This window comes from Lycium barbarum, chromosome 2 (genome assembly GCF_019175385.1).
Source record: "Lycium barbarum isolate Lr01 chromosome 2, ASM1917538v2, whole genome shotgun sequence".
Taxonomy (NCBI): Eukaryota; Viridiplantae; Streptophyta; class Magnoliopsida; order Solanales; family Solanaceae; genus Lycium; species Lycium barbarum.
In genome coordinates this window covers 144,348,129-144,353,851 of record NC_083338.1, presented here as the reverse complement: position 1 = coordinate 144,353,851, position 5,723 = coordinate 144,348,129, and the positions used below count along the sequence as shown (strand labels likewise).

The 5,723-nt window shown below is 36.0% G+C and overlaps 1 pseudogene; it reads left to right on the top strand.

Moving 5' to 3' along the window:
• Nucleotides 1-2,020: 2,020 nt before the first annotated feature.
• Nucleotides 2,021-5,448, top strand: LOC132623287 (protein arginine N-methyltransferase 2-like; annotated as a pseudogene).
• The last annotated feature ends 275 nt before the right edge of the window (nt 5,449-5,723 follow it).

The window sequence follows — 5,723 nt, the reverse complement described above, 5'->3', positions numbered from 1 at the left end:
ATGATTTTAAGTCGGCGAGTCTTACGTACTACTGTATTCGATGAAGTACATCTACTATATGCATGTAAAAGAAAAAAATTATCGTTGTATATACAATATAATTTTCTGCAAAGGGAATTCAAATGAATCCCCTTCCGCCCCTCTAGTTGTGCCCACTACCCACCACTCCTCTGTGATATTTGATATGATGTTCAATGAATATCTACTTTTTGAATTTTTTTTTTTAACTTACATGTAAAAGCTTGAACTAGAACTCACACCCACTGTTGAAGGCTACATTTGCCATTGACAGATATTCATGTTTCCCCCACTTTCTTCCACACAAAATTTGCAGTATTGAAATTCATCATGCAATTATCAATTATCACAAATCATGCAAATTGGCCAAACGCGGCTATGCTGACGTGGTAAAAGCTCTTATCGCTGCAGTTGCAGCGGGGAATGCCCTTACTCCTTCAAATGTATCTGCTGGTGACTTCGCTATGGATGCTGGTCATTAGGAAGCCTTTGACGTTCCTTCTCAATTCCGGTAATGCTTACTTTTAAACGTCGTATTCTCTTTCTTATGTTTTATATTTGGCTATTGGCTATACATTACACGCATCATTGTTGTTTTCTGCTGTAAAAGTATGTCTTTCTCTAATTCTCTAACACTCTGTTTGGATGGTTGTTACATATTATTTTATAATGTATCGTATTATATTATATTGTATTGTGTTATTTGTGTTGTATGGTACTGTATTGTTTGATGAATACAACACGTTTGGATAGATTGTATCATTTTCTGTCACTATATAATGTCACATTTCAGAAATTTGAAGGATAGAACTACAAGAAAAGTAGGTTACGAAATAGAGCTACTATAAAAAAAGTAGAGTAAATGATAAAATAAGATTATTAGATAATAAATAAAGAAAAAATGAGAAAGAATTAAAAAAGGTAACGACACGATCATACCAAATCAGTTGTTACACAAAATGAGACTTTTCGTTACATAACCATGGATTTAACTATACCTTACAATAAAATTTAAATAACAATCAAAACAAACATTGTATTTAAATTAAACTAACAACGCAATACAATAGGTAACAACCATCCAAACAAGCTATAATGAGGTATAAAAAAATATATTCCCAGCGAAAATGTTGTATTACTAATGCAAAGTCGGGTTACTACTGTGCATCAATAATATAACTCTGTGTTGTTAATACAATGTATGACTTCCTATATGAAACTCCACATAAGTAATAACAGCATCATTTTTTAGAAAATTTATGTATTATTCTCTATGCGAAGTAGAATGTGGAATTATAGTATGTCCATTAGAAATACCTGGATAAGATGACTTACATCGCAAAAATATTCTTAATGTGAGGGGATTTGTTTTGGTATCACATTTCCTGCATAACGATCTCTGTGTTGTTATCTAATGCATGATAATTCATGTACTAATTCGGAAGGAAACAGCCTGTTATTCTATCTTATTTTTAGCTGTATAATTCCTCTCGTTTTAAGCATAGGGATATATGTACTCTCTTCATTCCAGAGGCCTAGCTTGGGGAAAAAAAGGAGGGCTAATTCGGTTCGGATAGACTTCATTCAAGAACGTCAGAATTTTATATGATGATGTTTTACTAATCACATCGTTTAAGACATTAGTTGACGTTTATATTTTATTACTGCTAGCGGAAGAATATAGTTAAGTATTGGTCGAAAAATTAGTGATGAAGAATGTTATCAGTGGGATGGCGTATACTGGAACATCACAAATGGAAAAAGTGTCATATAACTGGGGACAGAAGGACTGGTTCATATATCATGCAGAAAATAACATTCAAAAGTTCAGCTTAAAAAAAATAAAACAACATTCAAAAGTAAATAATTTATCACTAATTTTTAATTATATTATTGCAATTATTGTTTGTCTTGTTCCCCAACACGCCTAGGAGGCAACGTTATATTAAAATTTGAAATTTGCAGTGAAAAAGCTAGTACTAAAAAGGGCGACTGAAGCAATTAGTCTTTCAACAAAAATCCGAGGTTGTTTAGTTTAATATTACTGATTAAGCATGTTCATTGTTCAATATATAGCAATACAGGCAGAATTAATTCTTGGAACAATTGCAAGGAAGGAAAATGCTACGGGGAACTCAGACGGGGACTATTTAGACAATAGAGTTACTTTCAGTCAAGATAAGATTATGGACTCTGATGGTAAGGCTATTATGATGGCTTGGGAGAAGCCATTGATGGAAGCCCACGCGAAGGCTGTCTGCTCAAATGGTGGCCACATACTGAATACTGGATTTGGCATGGGCCTCGTTGATACCGCCATACAGCAGTATGCACCTTTATCACACTATTGTTGAAACTCATCGAGAGGTCTATGATCGTATGATACGTGCTCGTGATGGGAATAAAATAGACCCGCAAAAATAATATTCACGGTATTAGTGATAAACGCGGAACACTAACTTATGGTTAAATCAGCAAGAATAAAATGCAGCAATAATGACACCAAGATTTTATGTGGAAACCCTTCTGAATAAGGGAAAAACCACGGCCAAGAGGAGCAGCTGATATCACTATAGAGGAATTTTACACTGTGTAGTAACGAGTACAAATACTCCTAAGACCACTACACCCACAAAAGAAATAACACTCTTTTGATTTCCCACCTTACTACAATATCACTCACACTCTATTTTTCTTCACAGACTATTTTCTCACAGTCTATGGAACACCTCACTTTGCTCTCACTCAGATGTATTGTCTGAGATTTTGGTGTGTATAGCAAATGATCTTGGTGTTGATACAAATGAACCATAAGCCGCCTATTTATAGGAATGAATTTCCTATGATGAGGTAAGCGCTTACATCACAACTATGATGAGCTAAGCGCTTACATCACGACTAAGATGAGGTAAGCGCTTACATCACGGCTATGTGAACAAAAGAATTGACTTGTTGGCCAATCCCACAATTGCTACCAATGTGATTTTGTCAAAGGAAGAAAAATCTTCCTTTCTTAAAATATGGGATAGAGGACTGGACCCCACAAATCTCCCCCTCCAGTCCCATTCACCTGAAGGAGGGTACACTGGCTTCTAATTTGAGTGCATGCCGACAAATTCTTTGCACGATTCGAACTTGTCTCTCGGTACCACCTTGGTCAGCATATCTGATAGTGCGACACACTTCTGCAACTTCGACTGCCATGGTATAGCTCCCCCTGAGCTTCCTCTTAGATACCTGAGTATCCACTTCATAGCTTCCCAATGCTCTTTCCCTGGATTTTCGAGAAATCTGCTAACAACACCGACTGCATGAGCAATATCTGGTCGAGTGCATACCATTGCATACATCTTGTTGGTACGAGTTTTTCGAGCATACAAACTTTCAAGATGCTCCCATAGGGTCCGAGCATGTGTCTCTCCAGAAATATGGTTCAACACATTATCGTCAACCCACTGTCTAATAAAGCCGCAAACCTGCCGATGCAACAAATTCCACTCTTCATCTGATTTATTATCAGGCTTTTTATTGGCAAAGACAGGTTGATGAAAATTCTTGACATAGAGTAAATCTTCCATTTTGCCCTTCCAAATGGCATAATTTACGCCACTCAATGTAACCATTCTACTAGTGTTGGCTTCCATCGTTTATCACAAATACAAATACTATTTTATTCGAAGACCAAAGTAATTCTTTTCTGATGTGGAAGTTCAGACTGTGCTGCAACCACAGAGCATACTCAGACAGAACCTTGGCTCTGATACCACTTGATGGGAATAAAATAGACCCGCAAAAATAATATTCACGGTATTAGTGATAAACGCGGAACACTAACTTATGGTTAAATCAGCAAGAATAAAATGCAGCAATAATGACACCAAGATTTTATGTGGAAACCCTTCTGAATAAGGGAAAAACCACGGCCAAGAGGAGCAGCTGATATCACTATAGAGGAATTTTACACTGTGTAGTAACGAGTACAAATACTCCTAAGACCACTACACCCACAAAAGAAATAACACTCTTTTGATTTCCCACCTTACTACAATATCACTCACACTCTATTTTTCTTCACAGACTATTTTCTCACAGTCTATGGAACACCTCACTTTGCTCTCACTCAGATGTATTGTCTGAGATTTTGGTGTGTATAGCAAATGATCTTGGTGTTGATACAAATGAACCATAAGCCGCCTATTTATAGGAATGAATTTCCTATGATGAGGTAAGCGCTTACATCACAACTATGATGAGCTAAGCGCTTACATCACGACTAAGATGAGGTAAGCGCTTACATCACGGCTATGTGAACAAAAGAATTGACTTGTTGGCCAATCCCACAATTGCTACCAATGTGATTTTGTCAAAGGAAGAAAAATCTTCCTTTCTTAAAATATGGGATAGAGGACTGGACCCCACAGCTCGTTGGGGTGCCCAGGAGAATGTGAAAATCATATTTGGTCAATGGCAAGATGTCATTTCTGAACATGAATCCTATGATGGTAAACGTGCACTTCTACCCTTCTCATTCCTAAAAGGCACAGTTGTACATAAAATTCATTTCCTCTCTTAAAAAAAACTGTGTAGGAGGTAGGGAATCCTTTCTCCTAAATGTTTATCTTCACGAGGGAATAATTTTATTTGGAGATACTTGCTATTGATTTCATCTGCTGATTCTTGCTGTTCCAATGACCCTAATGCCTCACAAACAACAACATACAATGCTTTATAACTTTGCTTGCTAGCAAAAACAATAACTCAAATAATAAGAGGCATACCTGCCAAAATGATCAAAGAGTGCCAATTTGGTTTACTTCTTTAATTTGATGAAGCAAAAAGCTATATTTCCAATGTTGTAATAATCTTACTTATTCTTACATGTCAGTTAATTATTTAACCTCAGGTCTCTTTTGCTAGGTTGAAGTTTAGCATCTATCTGCCGCCTTCTTTTTCCTCAGTTTTGTGATTTTCTCTTATTGTGTATCTAATCTGTTATGCAGGCATATTTTTTGATACTTATGGGGAACATTACGAAGATATGCGGGAACTTCATCAATATCTTCCAAGATTATTGAAGCCTGGTGGTATATATTCTTTTTGAATGGTCTATGTGGAGGTAACCATTTCTTTCATATCGTTTACTGTCAGTTAGTCTCTCTAGAACTTGAGAGTTCGGGATATTCTACGCTGCTGATACCATTACCAGTGACGGATTGTTTAAGTGAATCAGTGTGGGAGGGTGTTAAATAGAAGTACTGGCAGTTAGATACGTATTACTTTCCTGTTTGTCAGTCTATGAGCGAATCAGAGTGATGTTTACGAAGCACCGATTGTGTGGCATCAGATGAATGCCTCCTGCAATCCTCTTCTTTTCTTGTTGTATATTCATTTTGTAACAAATTTTGGTAGTATTTTCCCTATCTTTGATTTTGAGATATTGTTATGCTGCTTATGTTTTCTTAGCAATTGGGATTGTCTGTGTGGATCAATGCATTAAGTGGTTGTTTGGTAGGTAGACAAAATTATTTCAAAATTATAATTCTGTGACTAATTTATTTCATCTCTTGAGACTAATAATCCCAGGATTAATGGGATATTCGATCTTTAAGTTTGGGATGCACTTTATATTTTATTTAGTATAAGATAAATTTATACTTTTTATCAAATATGATATAAAATTAATTTCACAATTAGTGTTGGGATAT